The 22521-nt window shown below is 40.2% G+C and overlaps 1 long non-coding RNA gene across 3 annotated transcripts; it reads right to left on the reverse strand.

Annotated features, from left to right (window-relative positions):
* Nucleotides 1-835: 835 nt before the first annotated feature.
* Nucleotides 836-9014, reverse strand: LOC131921612 (uncharacterized). 3 transcript variants are annotated; one of them, XR_009382036.1, is made up of 4 exons: nt 8835-9014; nt 7359-7473; nt 1978-2171; nt 836-1079 (listed from the first exon to the last, which is right to left on the reverse strand). It is a non-coding gene; the product is annotated as an uncharacterized LOC131921612 (long non-coding RNA). The 3 variants fall into 3 exon arrangements; XR_009382035.1 differs by having other exon boundaries at nt 1973-2171; XR_009382037.1 differs by having other exon boundaries at nt 1973-2211.
* Nucleotides 9015-22521: the final 13507 nt, after the last annotated feature.

Here is a 22521-nt window from a genome sequence, read left to right on the forward strand (position 1 = left end):
TGGCTAGGTTGTTTACTTTTCTCTTTTGGTAGCCTGCAGGGTACCTTTCCATACCAAAGAGACAAGAACACTATGTTCCTCCCTTTATTGTTTGATACGCACTACTTCTCTACCAAAGTTACTCATATTATCTTTTCCATCTCGTCAAATATTTATTAGACTATCTCTAATTTACTGTGTGGGTTTATATAACAGTGTTCTGGTTTTCAGTTGTGTTGGAAATAATTTTCATCAGGTATAATGTTTCCATAAAATTCTGTTTTCTTCTTAGTATAAATGATGTCTGTTTCTACATTTGCATTTAGTAGCCAGGAATAACATAGTGTCCTAGATAATCACTCCTTCTTTATCAAAGAGGAGTGGCTTTTTAATGTTGGGACAAATAATGAAAGGTTTTTACCTCATCTTTATTATTGCTATTTTTATGTACCTTACATATTCAAAAATTTGCCTCCATTCTACTCTCACCTCTCCATACACATGTCCCTAAAATTCTCTCTATTCGCTTTTCTGCAATTTTTGTACTTTGTTCCCCAGAAATCCTGGGATGAGAAGTCCAAACATAATTTCATTGAAAATTTATATTTATTTTTCTGCTCATAGAACATTGAATTATGTGCTGCATTCTAGCCTACAGTCATGCAAAGTATAGGATTTGTATGGCTTGAGTTAGGCTTTCTGCTGACTTTTGTAGCTGTCAGAGGATATATTAGGGCTTTAAGACTTAAATGGGTCCTATTCATTGGCTACCGCTTTATATTCATGATCCCTTTAAATCTCCACCAGAAGGTAAATACAGTTTTAAAAATACAACCCTGACAAAATGTTTCTTTAGATATTTATTTTTATCATATTTTGTAAAATTATAATATTGTATTGTTAATTCCAACTCATCCAGTAATAGATATGTCAGCTTATTTTTAGTAGAACAACTATGAGGCTATGGCTGAGATACACAATGATTGGTCCTCAGTCTCTGTAGACATCGCCTGTGGGCTCCTGTAGTGGCTGATCTTGACTGACAACTTGATGAACTCCAGAGTCCTCATGATATCAGTAAAGAATACTTCTAGGAATGCCTATGGGGGATGGTAGGATAAAAGTAACTGAAAGGGAAAACCATTTCTGAATGTGAGTTGGGTAGTGCTATCCCCTAGATGAGCGTCAAGATGAAATAAAAGAGGAAAAGAGAAAGCCTGCAAAGGCAGGCTTTTTCCACTTCCCACAATCTCCACCCCCCACCCTCACCCATATCCTGGGCACAGGAAGTCAAATACTCTGCTCTTCCATAGCCTCCCTACCATGATGGTTCTATCTCAATCATGAGCCAAAATATATATTTCCTCCTTAAGTTGTCTTGCTGAGATACTTTTCACAGTGATGAAAATCCAAATAACAGATTTCAACAATGCCTCTCCTGGCCCTTCATTCCTCAGACCTAGTGGGTATCTAAATCAAGAATCTTTGAACAAAATTCTTGCCTAAATTTTGTAATGAATATTTGGGTAACCCAAAAGAATTCATGGGGAAGGTAGTGGAAGCTTCCATGTTAGGGAATATATCAAAGGAAATCTACATAATCTCTACCTTTAACATGAGCCATTTCCATAGACCATGGTTCTCAATCTGTGGGTCATGACCTCTTTGGGTGTCAAATGACCCTGTCACAAATGACTCTTCCACAGCAGTCACCTAAGACCACTGGAAAACTGATACTTACATTATGATTCATAACTGTAGCAAAATTAGTTATGAAGTAGCAACAAAGGATTTTATGGTTAGGGTCACCACACCATGAGGAACTGTTTTGAAGGGTTGCCGCATCAGGGAGGTTGAGAACCACTGTCACAGACTACTACATTACAGCAACCTCACTTTGAGTTTGTGTGCTTTATTCCTGTTCCCATCACTGTCTAGTTCCCTGTGTAGATGACAGTATCCCACGGCTCACACATGTTCCCTCAACATTTACCATACCGGTTGGAGCCGATGGTTTCTTCCTGAAATCATCCTCCTGTCTCTGACCGAGTGCTTTTCTTGGAAGTTCACAGGAACCAGAGAGATGCCTTTCTTGGGGCAGACCCAAAAGGCTTATTATACCTGGGAGACACTTGATTGCAGAAAGACACTGGTAACTTTTGAGCAGAACTCTGAGGCTTATCCCACACCACCTACAGGAGAGGTCCATATCGGGTGGTGAGCTCTGGGTACCTGTAGTGATACAGTACTTTTCCTCAGCTCATAGCCCCACTCCTCAGCCAGCACTTTCTTGGATTACCTCTAAAAGAAATTATTCCCACACAAAATTTTGTCTCAGAATCTGCTTTTAGGGAACCCAATTCTAACACATACTTCCATGAATCCATATAAATTTATATTCTACAATCATCTCTTGAGGTACAGTGGGTCATTTTACCATCTAGAGTATAAGGTTTTGTGAAAAAGATCTTGATCTAGACTGCGTGTTGGGTAATTTAGCTCTAAAGACTTAACTGACAAAAATCTTTGAAGCCATAAGATGGTGCTTAAATGAACCTAATTGATGGAACTGAGGTAAAGCTCTAGGCCTCAGTGAGATATGTAGACCATGAATAAGACACTCAGGAAATATCCATCTGAACATTGATGTGTAATGGGTAGTCTTCAAAAGGCCATTTCATCTCTCTGAGTTCAGTTTCCCCAATCAGTAAAATGAGAAGTTTAAATAGCTGCTCTCTAAGCAGCTTACTACCTGTAAGGCTGCTTGATTCTGTGACTCCAAAGCAGGTCTATGGGATCTATAACGCATCACATATTTTCTCCATAGGATTTTCTTGGAAGTTCAACTTGGTGTTCTCTTCCCTAACCCTGTTTATGTATTCAGAGTTAGTTCTGATTCATTCACACATGCCTGACTTTTTACTGAAAGAGCTCTCCTTACCATTAAGCGGAGATTTTAGGTACTCTTTCCACTGAGCCACCCAGAAACATTTTGCTGTTCTTTGATTACTAGAAACAGATATATGGATAAATCTCAGTGCACATGCTGAAACATCCCACCTTACATGTAAGTTGTCACACAGGAGAGGTTTTTTAATAACCATTATATTTCTTCTTTGATACAAACTGAATAATTGAATTTTAACACAAATTTCTCTTGGGTATGACATATTTATACAAGAGAGAATCTGGCATAGAATTAAGGCAAACAAATCAAAGCCAGCTAAAATCAAGAAAATAAATTATTTTTTAATTTAGCAGAATATAAGCACATTAGATTTAGAGGAGGAAGAGAAGTAAATAGTTATAGAAAAGGGGGTATAATGGAATGGCTAGCAGTCTTTTAACTACACAAGTCAGAAGAGCCAACATGATGGAAATTAAACCAAAAGAAAATGAGATCTGGTATTAAACACTATCATATTTGTTCCACTCACAAATTTTCTCATGATTGAACTTTCATCTATAGACATGGATTAAAAAACAGAAAAATCACATGAAAATAAATCAGGCAATCCTACTGAACTACTTCTAGAGGGAGACCTGAGGAAAAGCTTAGGGAGGCATTTGCAATATAAACCAAGAACAATGAAGTACAAGAAAATACATGTGAAAGTTAATTTGAGTTTGCAACTCAGAAAAGAAGACATTAGGACTGTCTATTGCTTCTTTCACTGACCAGATGAATTTTAATACTGTTTTACTTGATGTGTTAAGCTATTTACTTTTTGCAACTAAAGACACCTGCACTCTAAGGAAAATGTCCTGATGACTTGCATGCCACTAGCATGAGATGGGAGAAGCTGTTGGTTGGAAACTGACCTGGAGAGGCCACACAGTAGAGATCTGCTTTCTCTTTGAGAATGATATGAAACTGCTGGCATGTGGGAGCAACTAAGACAAAAGTAGAGCTTTGGTTCATCTAGAAGACAAAACTGTAGCTGAAGATGTTCTATACAGCCTGTACTAACATAAGGTTCATAGGGGAGAGTATCCATGTGAAAACTAACAAGAAAGTTTCCTCTTCACATCTGCCCATTTTCCTGTTCTTCACGTGTTTTAATATTGCTGAATTTTCCCAGTCTGACACCGGAAGAGAAAATGACCAAGAGAGGAAAGCAGGAGAGAAGGGAGGGAGAGAAGGAGGGAGGAAGGGAGATCAGAGGGAGGGAGGGAGGGAGGGAGAGAAGGAGGGAGGGAAAGAGGGAGGGAGGGAAGGAGGGAGGGAGGAAGGAAGGAAGGAAGAAAGAAAGAAAGAAACCCCAGAATTCAGGAACTATAGATAAGAATAGTTGAATGTCAAAGCCTCTTTCAGAAGCCTGTACTTTCTCTTTAATGTATACTATTATCCTTGGATGTGGGGCATACATGGGCTCCAAGAGGGTGCCGAGAGAAATTCAGATAAATAGAGCTTAAGCTTTAAGCTGTTTACACAGAGAGTGGATACAAATGGTACCAGAGGAAGTTAGTTTAAGCAGTTTGTGCAGAGAATAAATACAAAGGATGGCTAAGAGAAAGTTAGCTTGGGTTGTTTGTGTGGAGATTAGAGAGGAATGGTGAGGAAGGAAGTTAGCTCAAGTTATTTATGCTAAAAATAGGAGATGATGTCAGGGCATAAACAACTTGTAAGTAGGGTGACCTTTAAAATGATTGGTTGGTTCCTTCACCCCCTCCTAGGGTCCTGAGGTTTTCTGATATAAAAGAGGCTTACTGCCTATCAATAAAGGAGTTCTTGTTGACTTGACTCCCTGCTGTGATCTGATTGTCTCCTGGTAAGAGGGAGGCTGGGAAACCGGCTAGGGCACTTACCTTTCTTTGATTCCAGGCCACCTCTTCACAGGTGACCTAAGATCCTGGGGGGGGGGGCAGGTCCCTGCACTTGGACTCCCCTTTGTTTCTTTTGACCTTTTGTCTTAAATCAGTACCTTTTCTTGAGGCCAGAGAGATAGCTCAGTGGTTCATAACCAGATGGTTATGTTCAGTTCCAGGGGATCTGACACCCTCTTTTTGTCTCCATGGGCACCAAGCTCGAATGCTATGTGTTTATATACATCCAGACAAAACACTCATACAAATAAAAACAAAGAATCTTTAAAAACACACCTTTTCTTAGTAAATCTCAACTTTAAAAAAAAAAAAAGAAATAGAAGGGAAGGAAGAAGAGCAAGGAAAAGGAAAGAAAATTTAAAAAGAAACAAAGGTGGTGTTCTTTCTCCATGTAGAAGGCACTGGTGATGTAAGCCTACTGTCCAGGTTGCTATTAGCATCCTTGCTTCCTCTTAGAGGTGGACCAGGCAAGTCAACACAGTGAGTTAATAATTGCTGTTACTCTTCGGAAAGCATGAATTAAGTACAACTTGTACTCCATATTTAGAATTTGACACTAAAAGTTACACCAAGACAAGGAGCCAGTCTAACAGCGAAGGTGAGCAGATCTCTCAGCTTGCAGTGACTATCCATCAAGACAGTTCACAACCGTTCAGAGTTGCTGGGCTAACCGCAGCAGCCACAGCTGCCTAAGTGATGCTTACAATTTACTGCAGTGATTTGCTGGTCAATTTGACCAGCTATGTACAAAGACATGGCCAACACAAGCCAAAAAAGAAAAGAAGGAAACTAACAAGAGAAATTAGGATTTAGGTGAAAAACAGTGTCCCAATTCGTCAGAAAATGTTCTCAATTTCACTTTATCTGTATAAAGCCTGGTTGATGCAGTCTCAAAATATTTGGGGCTAAGAAGATTCATCCCGGTATAGCAGATAAAACAGATTTAAAACAAATCAAATATATCTAGCTTCTCATTTTGGCTAAGTCACTTAGTTGTGTGATCTTAGACAAATTATTTAATCTACCTGAGCCTCAGTTTCCTTTCCACGTAAAGAGAAACAATAATACAATCCTAAGCATATAAAGTTAAAGAGAGGGATAATCTTGGGATGGGGAGATGGCTCAGTGTGTAAAACACTGGCCGGGCAAGCATGGGTTCAGTCTCTAGCACTTGCTTATAAAAAGCTACACCTGATGGCACACTATGGCAGTCTTAGTGCTGGGAATACAGAGACCGGAAGATACCTGAGGCTCACTGGCCAGACAGCCTTGCTGAGTCAAGGAGCCCTAAAGCCCAATGAGAAATATGGTGGCCAGTCACTCTGTGGAAAAACTCTACAGGTTGATCTCTGCCTTCCATACACATTGTACACACATACACATGTGTGCATGTATCCACATTCACACAAACAGATGATAGATAGATAGATAGATAGATAGATAGATAGATGATAGATAATGGATAGATAGATAATGGACAGATGTTAATAAATGTGTTAATATTGATAATCATTTTTGGATTCTCTCATTATGAAGATGCCATTAGCTCTTTCACAGACTTAAAGGCTGTTCTGATGTTTTTCATTTGATTTCTTTCCTGGTGTTATGGTAGTAGGGAGAAAAAGAAAATGAAAATAGCTGAGATCCCGTATTTCATGACTTCTCTAAAATTGTTATTTGGTTAACTTACTTTTTACTTTCCAGGTTCTTATTTTAACTATCCCAAACTAGAAGTTTTCTAACCCATATTCAGTCTTCATTGATGGTAGGACGAAAGACAGTGAGAAGGTACTTTGATCTTTTTACTCAGGGTCCCAATGCAAAGCACGACCTGAAGTAAGAAACACAGTGCTGCTCGTCCTTATGAGTCTACCGTACTCCCGATCCAAACGACTGTTAAGTGGAGTTAGGGAACAACTTCAATTTCCACTTAATGGCAGTGCTGGCTTCCCCACTGAAGTAAGCATAACATCAGGCAGCTGGTGCTTTTAGCAGCCTCTGAGTAAAAGGGAGGCTCTCTTGAGCATGTGGGCAGGAGAACAGGAGTGGGCAGAATATTGACCTCAACAGTGGTTTACAAAGAGGGAGAAATTCAAAGGGGGGTTATGTCACATCAAGTCCCCTTTCCAAGGAGACAGAAAATGAAATCAAATAGTCCAAAAGGGGAGGAGTGACTCATGGTGACCTCTCTTTGGCAATGGGAACAAAGGATGTGTCCTGGGAGGGTGGGATTGTCCAAGGGAATTTGTCTGGTAGTAAAAAGAGAGCAGGAACTAGCCCGATGCTTAGGATATGAGACAAATGCAACGAACCTGGCAAGTGAGCAGCATGCTGCTGGAGAGAGAGAGAAAGAGAGCTCAGTGGTGAACTAGAAAACCGGATCCAGCCGTGTGATGTGTGACTGGACCAGCATCAATTCAAGGACATATGGGAGCGTTGCCCAGAGAGCTGTGAAAGGAGTGTGGGAGTAGAAAAAAGAAAAAAGAAAACCACAGTACACAAAGGTGCCTTGTTCCTCTGTCCAAAAACTGGAGGGTGGCATGCACAGCTACCTCAGTGCCCAACACGGGCAGATGAGATGAGGCTAGGCCAGGACAGTCTCCAATTCAGCTACACATGGCCGACTTGTGCATCCAGGGGCTTCTTAGACTCTTCTGTCCCGTGGTTCTGTAACGGTGAGGAAAAAAGGAACATTTCACTCTGTAATCACATACCGAAATTTAGAACATTAGGCCACATAGTTTATGTTAACTTTGGTGTCTCTTTGGATGCTATTTGGCCACTCAGGATGGGGAAAAAAAAAGACACTTCAAACCCACGATGCATAATGAAGCCAAACCCACGATGCATAATGAAGCATAACTCGATGCCTTCCAAACACACTGAGCAAGAACACCATCATAACATAATGGAAGCATGCCCTTACCAGTGTAGAGTCAGTAGGAAGCTATTTGGAAGTTCAAACTGGAAGGAAATTTCTTCTTGCTTTCAAAAAAATACCGTACCTAAACTCCACTGTCTTTCCAGTGAAATGAGAAAAACTTTAATTTGTAAAGCTGAATTTTAAAAAAAAATCATGTAAGAATTTTTATATTTACGTAATTGTTTTTTATGTTCTCCAAAGCAGTAACACTGGGACATGCTATACTAAGCCACAATTCTCCCTAGATTGTCAATCATTTCTTCTCCAGTCACAAGCCTTCCCTGAGAACCTGTGTCATCTACAGCCTGGGGAAATACAGCCCTGTTGGCTTTGTGGTCTGGCATAGGTCACTGGGTCTAAAGCCCATAAATGCAAAAGTCTGTTGAGAATTAAATTAAGAAAGATAGATTTACAAATCTACTTCATTTCACAATCTGCTTACTGGGGAAACCCAGACTACATTATGGGAAGTGGGAAGTCTTATTTTAACTGATTCTAATTGCTGATACACGTGTGTGTGTGTGTGTGTGTGTGTGTGTGTGTGTGTGTGTGTGTGTGTTAACAAAAACTCCCACAAAAAAACTTGGCTCTTAAAAGTTGAATTTTATCTAGATTTGGACCAATAATTCTATAACTATGCTAATTTTCCCTTTGATTGAACTACTAAATGACAAAGAATAGATTAATTTTAAAGAAAAAGGTATTTACTAAAACTCGTTATCTTTCAAAATCGTGTAAAATTTTCATTGTACAAATGTATCCTTATTTGCTATAAAATTACGTGATATTTTAATGTAACTAACTAAAACGTACTAACTTCAGTCCAAGATCATCAAGTAAGATGAAGGCAATCTTCATCGATTTGTCCTGTGTTTTTTTGGTATTCCATATTACCAAAGGTACAACCCAGAAAAGTTACTTGAAATGTCAGGGAAACAATGGTGAGAGAGAGGCAGGAAGAAAGGGAAAATGAAATTGGGGGCTGTGAACCAGACTATACAAGGAAATTACAGCTCCATCTTGCAAGATTGGCCACATAGCTGCCATTGCCTGCTGTGTTCTACAGGTAAGCTATTAACCCAAAGTCCAAGGGAGAGAATGTCACCTTGTGCTTTGTTTGTCACAGTCTCTGTTAGCCACAGGCAGGAGAAAAAGGACAAGGCATCATTGATTTTGGTGAAATCGTACATTTAACAATCAAAAAGCTGACTGTATCAATCCAAATCCAAGTGGCCTCATTCTTCTATTCATTCTGAGGCGACTCTGGGACTAAAAGCAACTGAGATAAGACCTGCAGTGTACAAAAGGGGAGGGTCAGGTCAAGAAAAAAGAAAAACAAGAAAGCAATACTCTTCTGATTTCTACATTTTATATCAGAGGAGGCTGCAGAGAAACCAACAATCCCTAGAACTATTCTTAGAACTGTGTCACTTTAGAAATAGTCTGTCAATTGACAAAAATTTTATTTGATAAGATAATTGAACAATAGTGTAAATAGCATGTCTACAGTGTCGTGTTGATCTCATCTGTGATGAGTTTGAGTATATTGGGATGCCCAGCATTTTCCTCATAGACCTTCAGCTAGATTGGTAAAATGGTGGAAATAATCATAGCACTCTTTGAATGATCAAAGAGAAGAATAAAGTGTCGACACCCCCAGGGACACTATAAACCATAGTTAATTGTCTTTTTTCACAGTATGAATTAGCATGCATCATTTTATATTTTGTGAGAATACTAATAAGTTTTGGTTATTTTCATAATCAAGCTATCATGTTTGACAGAAAATATTAGTTCTTTATAGAGATCCACTTGAGTCATATGACATTTGGCTGGATTTATCACAAACAACTTTCACCCACAGAAAGAAAGGACTCTTGGGAGATGATGAGGCCCTCTGGTGTCAGAGTTCTATTTGTCCTTTTACAGCCTAGTTAGAATGTCTCTGAAAATTTAAAATCTTTCACCTCAAAGTAATCTTGGTCTTATAGTCTCAGATAACTGAACCCTTCTGTAACATTACAGACTTTATAATAACATTTGTGTTTGAGCAGAGTGAGTTTCTTCAGGAGAAAGAAAGGCTCATCCAATCATTCAAGGAGTTTTAAAAGTACCCTTGTGCTGTGGGATGTCAGACTGTGAATATGTGTTGCTCTGATTGGTTGATAAATAAAATGCTGACTGGCCAGTAACCAGGCAGGAAGTATAGGTGGGGCAAGCAGACGAGGAGAATTCTGGGAAGAGGAAGGCTGAGTCAAGAGTCGCCAGCCAGACACAAAGGAAGCAAGATGACAAGGCAGAACTGAAAAAACCTACCAAGCCACGTGGCTAAACATAGATAAGAATTATGGGTTAATTTAAGTGTAAGAGCTAGTCAGTAATAAACTTGAGCTAATGGCCAAGCAGTTATAATTAATATAAATCTCTGTGTGTTTACTTGGGAGATATAAATGGGAGAGATTTGTCCCAACTGCCAGCAGGCTGGGACACAGGAAAGCTTTCAACTATACCCTTGCAGACCTCATAAAAATAAAAAACCTTCTAGACAGCAAAGGAAACAATCAATCAATTGAGTGAAGAGGAAATCCACTGAGTGGGGGAGAATCGTTGCCATGTATACATCTGATACAGAATCAATATTCAGAATATATAAAGAGCTCAAAAATCAAAGAGTCAAGAAATAAAAAGAAACCCAATTTTAAAAAGGGAGGGGGGCATGGACCTGAGAGAGATTACTCAAAAGTAGAAATAAAATTGTCTAAAAAATATCTCAAAGAGTGCTCAGCATCCTTCACTGCTAGGGAAACACAAATTAAAACCACTTTGAGATTTTATCTTACCACAATGAGAAGGGCTAAGATCAAGAAAACAACTGAATGGCAAGTCCTGGAGACTATCATTTAGGCTTGATGGGACTGTGAAATAGCTACTCTGGAAATCAATGTAAAGAATTTTCAAAAATCTTAAAAAAAAACAAACAAAAAAAAAACCAATCACCTGACTCAGCTATGATACTCCTTAGCAAATGCTCAAAAGACTCAATATCCTCCTCCACAGATACTTGCTCAGCATGTTTACTGCTGCTCTAGTAACAGTATTTAGGAAATGGAAACAGTCTAAATGTCCCTCACTGACAAAGGGATCATGAAAATGTGACACATGTACACAATGCGATTCTATTCATCTGTAAAGAAAAACGAAATCATGGAATTTTGAGGTAAATGGTTGGAACTAGAAATTATTATACTGAGAGAAGGAACCCAGACCCAGAAAGACAAATACCACATGCTTACTTTCATTTGTGGTTTTTTTTTTATTTCAATGTGATTCACTTTTATTTTTGTTTCTTTTTTTTTTTAATTTTTATTTTGCAATACAATTCAGTTCTACATATCAGCCACGGATTCCCTTGTTATCCCCCCTCTCGCCACCCTCACCTTCCCCCCAGCCCACCCCCCATTCCCATCTCCTCCAGGGCAAAGCCTTCCCCACAGACTGAGATCAACCTGGTAGACTCAGTCCAGGTAGGTCCAGTCCCCTCCTCCCAGGCCGAGCCAAGCCAAGCGACCCTGCATAGGCTCCAGGTTTCAAACAGCTGACTCATGCAATGAGCACAGGACCCGGTCCCACTGCCTGGATGCCTCCCAAACAGATCAGGCCAATCAACTGTCTCACCCACTCAGAGGGCCTGATCCAGTTGGTGACCCCTCAGCCATTGGTTCATAGTTCATGTGTTTCCGTTCATTTGGCTATTTGTCCCTGTGCTTTATCCAACCTTGGTCTCAACAATTCTTGCTCATATAAACCCTCCTCATTCTCGCTAATTGGACTCCCAGAGATCCACCAGGGGCCTAGCCATGGATCTCTGCATCCAGATCCCTCAGTAGTTGGATGAGGTTTCTAGCACGACAATTAGGGTGTTTGGCCATCCCATCACCAGAGTAGATCAATTCGGACTGTCTCTCGACCATTGCCAGCAGTCTGTTGTGGGGGTATCTTTGTGGATTTCTGTGGGCCTCTCTAGCACTTTGCTTCTTCCTATTCTCATGTGGTCTTCATTTACCATGGTCTCCTATTCCTTGTTCTCCCTCTCTGTTGTTGATCCAGCTGGGATCTCCCGCTCCCCCAAGCTCTCTTTCTCTCGACCCTTGCCCTTCACTAACCCCACTCATGTCCAGGCTGTTCATGTAGATCTCATTCCATTTCTCTGTCATTGGGCGATCCCCGTGTCTTTCTTGGGGTCCTGTTTTCCAGGTAGCCTCCCTGGTGATGTGAGTAGCAGTCCAGTCATCCTTGTTCCACATCCAGTATCCTGCTATGAGTGAGTACATACCATGTTTGTCTTTCTGAGTCTGGGATACCTCACTCAGGATGATTTTTTCTAGATCCATCCATTTGTCTGCAAACCTCATGAGGTCATTGTTTTTCTCTGCTGAGTAGTATTCCATTGTGTATATGTACCACATTTTGTTTATCCATTCTTCAGTTGAAGGGCATCTAGGTTGTTTCCATGTTCTGGCTATTACAAACAATGCTGATATGAACATAGCTGAACAAGTGCTCTTGTGGTGTGGTTGAGCATTCCTTGGGTATATGCCCAAGAGTGGTATAGCTGGATCTTGGGGGAGATGGATTCCCAATTTTCTAAGAAAGCATCATATTGATTTCCAAAGCGGTTGTACAAGCTTGCATTCCCACCAGCAGTGGAGGAGAGTTCCCCTAGCTCCACATCCTCTCCAGCATAAGGTGTCTTCAGTGTTTTTGATCTTTGCCATTCTGACAGGCGTAAGGTGGTATCTCAGAGTTGTTTTGATTTGCATTTCCCTGATGATTAGGGATGTTGAGCAATTCCTTAAATGTCTTCCAGCCATTTGAGTTTCCTGTGTTTAGAATTCTCTGTTTAGTTCTATAGCCCATTTCTTAATTGGACTGTTGGGCATTTTGATGTTTAATTTCTTGTGTTCCTTATATATTCTGGATATCAGTCCTCTGTCAGATCTTTTCCCATTCTGTAGGCTGTCGCTTTGCCTTGTTGGCCATATCCTTTGCTCTACAAAAGCTTCTGAGTTTCAAGATCATTTGTGGTTTTTAATTTCTAATTTTTAACTGTGAGTAAATCAGGGAAGTAAAAAGGGACCGTGGTAGGAGGAGTGGGGAAGGGGTTCCAGAGGAGGCGATAGAAGGAGAAATGGGAAAAAACGGAGAAGAGGATTTGACTGGGGAAGGGGGAGGGAGTCCAGGACAAAGGGAACAAGACCCAAAATAAAAAGTTATTAACAAAATAAAAATGAAAAATAAATGTACCTTTGCCATAGCAACCAAATGCAATCAGTGATCCTAGATTGAGCACGCGATGTTTAATATACTATAGAGAATATTTTATGGGTGTTTAAGAAAATTTGTATATAGACTATGTGTTAGAAATGACTACACACATATTAAATTCCTGGAGTATGAAAATGTTATGACAGAATACAGGAAAATATTCTCATGGAATATGCCTTAAGTTGTTGAGGGTTCATTAAATCGTAATGTCATTTACAGTTTCAGTCAAACAGTTTTGCTTATGATATCTGAAATATAAATATTCCTCAAAGCTCATCTTGATCCTTTAAGAGAAATTAGATCTGGGGCCAATAGCAACAGAACATTAGAACAGAAATTTAGTGAAAAGTTTTCACTAAACATTAAAGAGCAGAGCCCCTGTGCTAATATTTTGGGCTTTCTGACAGAGGTAAGAAGGTGGAGGGATAGGGATGCAGAGATTTGTAACAGAGTCCATGAGATGCTTAAACTCTGCCCTTGGCCTTTGATTACGGATAATCTAAACACCACACCAGGGGAGAAGGAGGGCAAAGTTCAGTGTTACTTCTGTGCTGAAAAGAGGAGAACTTAAAGGGTCCTTGAGAACTTGTAGACAATGACAAGAAAGTGTGCCTGAAGTGAAGACTTGGAAAGTACAGCAATTTTTTTTTCCAATTGCAGAGAGACAGAGACAGATAGACTGATAGACAGAGATATCCCATTAATTACCCTGACTTTCTTATTACAAAGAACTCTGGCTCCAAACACTTGTTCTTTGGTTCATAAATATAAAATTTTACCTGAAGATTTTATCAGCTTATACCAGGAGGAATATAACTACCTTCCAGACACACCGAAATGCGTTACACTCCACCCCAGATCCTTCTTTCTGCCCGCTTCTTTCATTTGGGAAATGTTTTACCAATACAACAGCACTTGTTGTAAATCACGTCAGATAAGGTGCTTCGCTATTTACATACTGTATACCTCAGACAACTCTGACTTCCCAGTGTAATAGGAATTATTATCTCATGCCTCACAGCTAAGGAAACAGGAATATGAAGATTAGACAGTATGCCTAAGTCCACCCTAGCAATCACCAGGCTGCAATTCAAGCATCAAACTTTTAGCCTCCAGTAGGAATACTTAGATTCTTGGGTGTACCTGACTTCCTGGGTGCTCTTCCCTCCAGGTAATGGTCACAGAGCTTGCTGAGCACCCCTTACTGCCCCTGTGCCACACAATCTGTTGCTAACAGCTTCCTTACCAAGTGCTTAGCTTCTCCCAGATAAGCCTGGAGAAAACGGAAGGGACTTCTCCACCTGCCCCCAGCAGCTGAGATCTTTGTCCTTGAAGGACATGGAGAGCTTGGAGAATTGACATCTTCGTAAGGTTGTCCTTTCCATATTTGCTTGGCCTCATTGGCTTCTATAATCATCTCTACATAATCATATCTGATATGCTTTTCTGCTCTTCCAACAAAAGAGACTTAATCGATGCTAATTATGATTCTCTAATTAGTTTCTTAATGATATTTTCACAGAACTATACAACACCCTGGGCATACTTTCCAATAGTCAGAAATGTTTTTCCAAATAAATTCAAGATGCCTTTCTTGGCCTCATCTGTCCCTGCAGGAGATTTTTTTAGTATTAATTGAGTCATCAAATTAAATTTATAAACATTTTCCAGTCTTTTTAAATTTCACTAATGTATTAACTCTTTTTAGCATGCATTTCTTAGAGAAACTCCTGCACCTGACTAGGTCCAATCACTTATCTTGGAATATTTAACAAAACCTCTGTCACTTTGCAGCAGTTAACTTTTATTAGTATTATTGACCTATCCAAGCATGGCCATTGAGTTGATCAATTTTTAGTCAGATTCCTGGAGTTAATTGTATAGACATGTTTGGGGCATGCTCACTCCCTGAAGTTTCCTTTGGAAGTTATCCTTCCTAGTGGCTTCTGCTGATGTAAGGGGTAGGGTGACTGTTTTACCACAAGAACCCTCTTCCTTGCTTATGTCTACCTGGAACAAAGGTGGATACTTCATCCACTAGGAACTAACCATAGACTGATAAATGACAGATCAAAGTTATGAAGGGCAAAATAGGCTCATAAAGGAAAACAGTGTGAAGAATGCTGAAGACTGAAGGAAAATCAAAAGATCATGTGACTACAATAAGAGAGTTGGTGGCCCATGACTTTGCTGGTTTCAAGAGGCTTGGCTCCACTTTCAGTAGCTGGATGTTTTGTGAGTTTTCTCTGTCCTTGCAGACAGCAGGAAACTGTACTGGGGACAGCATGCTAACGGGCCTCAGCAGGGATAGGACCAAGCCGGTTTCAAGAATCGGGATGTGGTTGCAGTCACATCAACTGCTGTAAGGAAAGAGATGTGTGAATGTAGGAGTCAAAAGCGAAACAGACACCGGAGGTCAAGAATTCAGCATGGATATAAATGACTAAGTCTGTAAGGGAGAGACATATCTACCATGGAAAGAAATATTGGTTATTAAGGGTTGGCCCTAGGCCGGAAGTTCAAAATACACAAAAGCACTAAATAATACTAGCCATTCAGCAGATAAAGAGCACAGCAAAGAACAAGGAAGGGAAGGGATGGCTACCCAAAGCAAACAGGCAGGTTTGCTAGGAAGCTGAATAGTTGTTATTATCTTTGGTAAAAGGGAACATCTACCAAGACTGAGAGAAGACAACTGGAATTATATAATCAGGAATAAACCATGGGAGAGGATAAGTAGCCAGGTATCTTAGTTAGGGTTTCTAATACTGTGAAAAGACACTATGAGCACAGCAACTCTTAAAAAGGAAAATATTTAATTGGGGCTGGCTTATAGTTTCAGAAGTTTAGTCCATTATTGTCATGGTGAAAAGCATGCAGGCAGATGTGGTGCTGAAGAAGGAACTGAGAGTTCTACATCTTGAGCCACAGGCAGCAGAAGGAGACTGTGTGCAACATTGGGCATAGCCTTGAGCATTTAAAACATCAAATCCTGCCTCCACAGTGGTACACTTCCCCCAACAAGGCCACACCTCTTAATAGTGCCCCTCTCTATGGGTAAAGCATTCAAACGCATGAGTCTACGGGGACCATTCCTATTCAAACCACCACACTGGGCTTGAGAGCAGATGGAACAAAAAGTCACACAGACCCTAAAACTTAAGAACATGTGACTCTTCTCAAAATGAAATACCCTGGGTGATTTGCGCTTCATACATCATAGGCTACTTGGGCTCAGACAAAGGAGCTGAGAGAGGGGAGTAAACTCAAGACAAAACTGAAATTCGGTCTTCATTCAATAGCAGGTGAGTATTGATTTCATAACCAATCAGTTGGGCAGGTGAAGGGCAATGGAAGCTCCGGCAGTGACTGTGGTCAGGAGTCCAGGGTGTGTGGCAAGTTTCTAGGAATCTGGGAGTAGTAAAAGCTATTTACCAATCAGTGGGAAATAATCAGCAGAGGCACGGCAACCATTCACAGCACCAGCCACTGGGTAGAAGGTCAGACAGAGCTCCATAAAAAAAAGGAAAGAGCCAGTGGATCTCAAAGCATGCATCGAACTAGATTGGCTCTTTCTGTTTGAAGGGGTGCATGCCTCCTGCGCTTACAAGCAGCTGGCTTCCTTTATCCATCTTCAGAACAAACTTGGTTCTCATGCCATCTCCAACATCTACTGCTCTATCTTGTTCCCAATTCCCTTGTGCGGTCCTGACCATGCTGTTTGCTGAGATAGTCCATCAATATCAACAACAAACACTGTTTCCTTATTTTTGGTTCCTAGGATGGAGCTCCACCTTGCACAGACATGTTCCCAGCAGACAGAAGAAAGGATGGCATCAACAACTAAGATAAAGTTTCTGAATCTGCTTCCTTTTTTTGTTGCTGGGACAAAATACTTAAGAAAAGGTATTTAAAGAAGGAAGAGTTTATTCTGGCTTTCAGTCTGTGGGTACAGTCCACCATAACAGGGGAGGCATAGTGCCAGGAGCAGGAGCATAAGGCAGCTGGCTATATTGCACCCACATTTGGGAAAAAGAGGAACAAACAATGGTGCTCCACTCACTTTCACACACTTCTTCAGGTCAACCTCAGCCCGGTGGAATAGTGCCATCCATATTCAGGGTGGTTCTCTCATCTTCAGTTAAATCTCTCCAGAAATGCCCCCACAGACACGCCCAGAGTTCTGTTCCCTAGGGGATTCTAAATCCCACCAAATTGACGATGAAGGTTAACCTGCCTTTTTGCCTGGTTTGATGTATGAACTCAGATTATCATGGACCTGTAAGTTAGAGACTTCAGAGAGTTCAACTTCAGTGGAGTATATGTACTTGAGACAGGAATGCAAGAAGGAAGGAAGAGAGTGCAACTCATTCACTCACTGTACCACCTTCAATTATACATCTAACTAGGAAATGAGAGGAGTTGAAGTTTGGGAGGAAATAGTAGGAGCTAGAGAACTCTCTTGGTGTATAGATAAAGACTTAATAAGCAGAATTTAGATGCATAAGTCATTGCCCTGTCTTGCTCTTTGAGGGAACAAGTGCCTAGACCTGTTTCTGTCAATGGTCTTCATGCTATAGCATATCCTATTTCCCAACTACAAAACTCTGCAGATTCCAGTCCCTACACTCAGTTTTTTCCTAGGGATGATTTTGACCACCGCTCCGAGTTTTAATGCAAATTCATTCAGCTGGGTTGCAGACAGGCAGTTATTTATGGTACATCCACATATACAAATTGCCCTAGTCTTCTGGGCAGTCAAAGCAATTGGTACCTCAGGCTTTTCATGTTTTGTCATTTTTGATTAGCATCAAGTTTTCCCACGAAATGATGCCTGAGGTCTCTGGCTCACACTCCTCATCAATTTCTCCAACTGCATTGTTTTCAGTCTAGATTGTGTAAGTTCACAAAAAGAAGCCTTCTTGCAGTGTTTGGCACAAAGAAAAGTTGTGTCCTGATGATCTCCAATCACACACACACACACACACACACACACACACACACACACACATATATATCATATATATATCACTATCACCACAATAACTAATTCAGAAACACCCAGCATCTTGACTATGTTTCCTTGTTGTGCTGGTATCCCACCTGCAACTGAGTAGAGACTGGTTCCCAAGGGAATATTTATGAGCAGTGGCTTCATAGTGTCAGAGTAATCATGAAATTCCCTGCAGGGGTTAGGGGATAGACAACTGTTTGAATTGGTGACTTGTAAAGTGTCCACTGTGAACTCTGACCCAAAATACTATCCAGTCTGCTCTGCAGTCACCAACAAGTCAGGACAAGTGACCTCTCCCCTGCCCATCCTTTTCTGTTTGGATTTGTTTTTCTTATTAATTATATTTATTTAACTGTTACACAAACAATATAAACTATATATAAAATGGGGTTCCAAAAGATGTTGGTATACAAATACATTATATAATGTTTAAATTATGTTAAGCATATCTGTCACCTTTAGTTCTTACAGTGAAAATGATGAAAATTTTCAAAACCCTTTCTTCCAGCTTTTTGAAATTCACAGTACATCATCACTACCCCTGATCTTACTACAAGGCAGCAACACACCAGAACCTTTTGCTCCTGCCTGTTGTAGTTACAACTGAGCCATTTTTCTCCATCACTCTGTCCCCACTACTGCCCCAGCCTCTAAAAACCGCATTCTGTTCTCAACTTCCATGAAATAACACTCATAGATTCTATGTAGAAGTGAAATAATGCAGTACTTCGCCTTCTTGTATCTGGTTTAATTTATTTAGCATGAAGATCTCAAGTGTAATATCCATAATGGCACAAATTGTCATTTGATTCTTTTGTATGATTGAGTAATATTCCATTTACTACCAAAATGTGGTATAATTACCACATTTTCTTGATCAGTTCATCCAGTTGATGGATGCTTTTCATTTCTTGGCTACTGTAAACAGTGCTGCATTGAACACAGGAGTGTGGTTGTCTCTTTGATATATAGATTCTATTTCCTTTAGACACTTCAAGCCAATTTAGAGCAGTCTGACTCAGCTGTCCCATTTTAAGAGGGGAGTTTTGCAGCTGCTAAACTCCAAAGGCAGCTCCAGTCCCCTTAGATGACACTTCCTCAAAGCAGTCTCACTTTATGAGATGGGAGAATTAAGCTTCCATATCACAAAGCTGAATGATCAAATTAATTCCAATTACTTCAGATGTGAGCAGGATCTTGGATATAAAAGACTGCCTTGAGCACTGAGGAAAGGGATCTAAAATGAAAATCCACAGAGTTATAAGCAGGATTTTAATGTGCTATCATTGCAATCTTATTTAACAACTTCATTAGAGGGTAATCAGCAAGAATAGAACTAAAATTATGAAACTTGTAGAAAATAAGGTAAATGTTAAGTTACTCATTTATTTTTTAGAAAGTCAGTGTACTGAGAGAAATTCCAGGAAGGAAAGGCCCAAAAGCTAGAAACAAAACTAGATTGAACAGGGTATTATATAAACAGCTGACCTGGAAAGGAAGAAAACTTTCGATGCAATTACAGTCAGAATCAAAGGTAAATCTGTAACAGAAGACAGTGGGGCCCTCATCCACTGAGCTCTGGGTTCCTGTAGAGGAAGTGGTCCATTCTCCACACCTTTAGCAAAATAGTTCTTTCATTTATGAAAACGTGAGACTTCCATCCTTTCTGGATGCACCTATGCCTCCCTCTCTTATGCACAGTGAGCCAGCTGGCTCCAGCCACCATTACCAGACCTAGAGACAACGTCTCTAAAGATTAGCTCACCCTAACCTTGGGAGAAGTCAGGGGCAGCACTGACTGTAAACTTGGAATATATGTTAAAACAGAAATGGGTTCAGGCTCTTGTGCTTTCTTTGAGCCTGGTCTTATGGATATGTTTTACTTGCTCGGGTTATTTTGTTATCGTGACCAAAAACTTGAAAAAAGGTTGGAGGAAGATTTTGGCAGTGTTGTTCAGTGTTAAAATGAATGCTTGAAGTGTAAGGGGCCCTGGGCCCACTCCTCAACAATGAAGATGGAGGTGAAGAGGACAGGAGGACAGGATGATGGTGATGATGATGATGATGATGATGATGATGATGATGATGATGATATTTGAGACTACAGTGCTTCATTTCAAAGGAAAGCAATTTTCAGAGTGGAATTTCAGATGCTGTGACAGATTCATGGGAGCAGTAATTAATGTGGGGAAGTAAGAGTAATTGCTTCCCCCAGAAATTCTCCAGAAGCAATTACTTGCCTTGCCTGCAGGTGAGTAACTTGAGTAACTCACGGTGGAAAGATAAAGCTTTGCCCCACTTGTCTTCATCGGCTTCTCAATACTTGTACATCAGTAGTAATGATGTCCCATATTCTGTGAAGAACTTGGTGGCTAAAACTATCATCCAACCCTGTGCCCAACTAATCACTTGTTTTTCAATGAGAATAAGAGAGGGTCTGCAGTGTAAACAAGGATGAGAGTCAAGATGTTTAAACCCGGAGCCCTGTCCTTCAGGGGGACCCCACTGGGGAACTTGGTGACTCAGGATGCATCACAAAGCCCTTCTCCAGAGGGGCCATCCTCTAGGAGGACAGGACTCCAGAAAAAGAAGGTAACAAAGTGCTGTCGATGCATTCTCCCCTATACCTCTGTGTTTGGGATCTACCACCTTAAAACATTAAGGTTCTCCTGCCTTAGCATGGGCCAGCCTTGTCTCCTATTTAGTCTTAATTATAGAAGGTACACTATAATTATTGATAGCTTAGAAAGTTTATTTCATATGGCACGTGTCCATGCTGTCTACCTAAGTAGCCCACATTATCTGAAAAATACCTTTCTTAATCACTATTCTGTTCTATAACACCAAACAACTTAATAATAACTTCTAAGAACAGGCCCCCCCCACCAAGTATACATACTTTCCAGGGATTTCCATTTCTTAAATAACTTTAATAATGCTTATTTTGAGCTCATTCCTGTTTACCTCAAAGGAAAATTCATTCCAAGGCTGTGAAGATTTAACACATTAACAGTAAACTTGAAGTCACCAATAATCCATATGTGTTACATTGAAGAAAGAAATCAGGGCACTTCCCCTTAGTGTCATTTACCCAAGAGCAAACCCAGATTTGAACTCTCCATTTTACTCTTCCTGCGTCTTCTGCCCTCCATCTGTCAGTTATACGAGTCTGAGTCTGTGCCTAATTGGGCTAAATTATGACTCTATCCTGCATCTATGTCCGTTCCTTTGCATGTCTGTCCCTAACAAAGAGCTATGCTCTCTCTTTTATGGAACAGTACAGAAAACATCACCTGGGAAAGGAATGAGGAATCCTTTACAGAAATCTTTAACAACATTTTAAGTTGCCGACGCCAACTGACCCCAATTGACTCAAATAACAAACAGTGCTATAAACCTCTTTGCTTATCAGCAATACCCAAATATTGTGTTTAGCATTTATGGCAGATATTCATCTTATAAGATTGTTCTCCATTGCTATTTTTGTTATTTCCAGCAAATGGTTATCAGAATACACATGGATTACTCTGGGTGAAGTATATGAAACAGCACATAATTTAAGATTACAGCTTTGCATGAACTTAGGTTGTAAAAGTTGATTATATGGGACATCCAAGACAGGTAAGATTGTCTATTACATTGTTCTCTTATAGGCATGTTAAACAAACAGGTTGAGGACACAGTAGGATGGCAGTCTTGACTCTTTAGTGACCCTAGTGTGTATTAGTAACTCAGCTGTGAACTCCACTAAAAGCCCCAGTCTCTTAGAAATTAAGAGATATAATGCGTTGATATACATGACCATTTAGTTGAACTAAATATCACCATATAGTTATTAACTTATGTCATTTTTATGGCAGGGGTCAGGCTATGACATCTATCTGGACTGCAGATACTCAGAACCCCCGCCTTACACCTGAAATTTCTGTTTCACCTTCCTGTTCACCATTTTGTTTTTCTAGTAATCCAACTCCTACTCTTCTCTAGCTCCACTCTACCCATTGGTCATCTCTTAGCCATCAACAAGAAACACATCTTCATAATTACTAATGTCTTCCTAATCCCATTATTTAGTCCTTAAACAGAGACTAGAATGTAGTTCAGCTGGTAGAGTACTTGCTCAAGTGGAATGAATTTTCCTAGGAAGATATGAACATATCTATTCACCCCAGAAAGGACACTAGTGGTAGACTAAATAAACAAGTCCTTCCAATTCCAGCTTGCTAAAACAATGAGGCACTTGGAGTTACTTACAGAACCATGAGTGAGGAAGTTACATAGAGGAGCATGAATAATTCAAAATCACTTGTATCACAAAAACAAACATACCACCCAGTCATCACAGGTAATGACTCTCAAAAGCTGTATCAGTTAGTTTCTACCCTAATATACCATGGCACCCCTCAAAGTCAACTGTAGCCATGGGAAAGGATCTGGTAGAAAGGAGTGAATG

This window comes from Peromyscus eremicus, chromosome 11 (genome assembly GCF_949786415.1).
Source record: "Peromyscus eremicus chromosome 11, PerEre_H2_v1, whole genome shotgun sequence".
Taxonomy (NCBI): domain Eukaryota; kingdom Metazoa; phylum Chordata; class Mammalia; order Rodentia; family Cricetidae; genus Peromyscus; species Peromyscus eremicus.